We start from the raw sequence: 1517 nt of genomic DNA, 5'->3' as shown, positions 1-1517 counted from the left end.
AGATATGATAGAAGAGTCATCTTAATTCATTAGAAAGTACAAACTTGTCTATGAACAATGGACTGAGATACAATTTCTGTAAGTATGGAATCAAAATGTCTTCAAGGTAAAAATCAAAGGTGTGACCCTCAAAAGAGGGTGGTGAGGTAGTTGTTCTTGGTGGATTTAGGTCTCCCTATTCAGGAGTATCATCAATCAGTAGTGTATTATTTGCATCAAAGGGTACATCGATTTGGTTGAACGGTTTGTACAAAAGAGGTAAGTGTGGTTTTTCAGGGTGGTAGTGGCCCTCGATGGTAACACATTTTCTTTGATCATACGAAAAGGCAAAATCTGACGTATGAGCACCGCATACACGGCAAACTATTGTAACTAGTGGCAACAAGTTTTGCCTTTGCATTGAAGACCATACGGCAACTCTGAAACGCGGAAGAAGAAACTGAATAAATTCTTTGGTTCCTGGATGAACCACGACTCGACAAGTACCCATCCAAAATTTTTGCAAATCCTTGAAGGGGCTTGTTATACCCAGAGGCACGCGCATCAGTAGCAATCCATTGATGTCCAAGATAATCAGCCTCTGTAAAAGTTGACAAGTACATATAAGTAGTTAGAAGTTGAACATATTTTTCCATACTTGAATAGACATTATCGGAACAACCGTATCTACAGGTAGCAAGGGTCCATACTGGGTCTCTATAGTGTTGTTGTCGTTGTTGCTATCCTCTACTTTAGCTTCATCGTCGTAGTCATCGTTCTCATCTTCATCAAGGGTCTCCCCCATGGCTCTTTCTGCCTCATTCAGGGTTTCCTCCAAGGTCTTTTCCTCTCCCTCCGTTGGCTGGCTTGCATCATCCATATCCTTTTGGGGCTCCTCCATTCGCGGGATTGCCTCATCCAGGGTTTCCTCCATGGGCTCTTTTGGCTCCTCCACTGGCCCCTCTACCTCTTTCATTGGCTCCTCCACTGGCCCCTCTGCCTCTTTCATTGTCTCCTCCATAAGCCCCTCTGCTTGTACACTAGCACCTTGCATAGCCTCATTTGACCTTTCTTCATCCTCGGCTCTTTCATCTTCGGTTGGTATGACCCCCTCGGCCCGTTGTGGTAGATAAATATATTTGGTAGATATAATATAGATAGTGGATGGATAGAGATAAGAGGATACATGTAGCCATGTTGATAGATAAATATGTAGATGGTTACTTATATAAGTGTAAAGTATTTTTCAATTGGATATTATATATATATATATGTGGGTGTGTGTATGTGCATGAGTGCATGTGTACGTATGTGTATACATATGTCCATATGTTTATCTTGCCACTAATTATCTATCCACTAACACCGTTTATTGAAGCTTCTATATTCTATTTTATTTATCCATCTCACAAGTAGACATTTGATTGCTTATACTTTCCATTTGTTTACTAATTAAAGCTCAACTAAAATAGACATAATGATAGATTTATAATATAAATCTAGATAAAGTGATAATGGATGGACATTGGATATAGGAT

The sequence above is a fragment of the Adiantum capillus-veneris genome, chromosome 13 (genome assembly GCF_014529385.1).
Source record: "Adiantum capillus-veneris isolate H3 chromosome 13, ASM1452938v2, whole genome shotgun sequence".
Classification (NCBI taxonomy): domain Eukaryota; kingdom Viridiplantae; phylum Streptophyta; class Polypodiopsida; order Polypodiales; family Pteridaceae; genus Adiantum; species Adiantum capillus-veneris.
Note: the sequence above shows the minus strand (reverse complement) of the source record.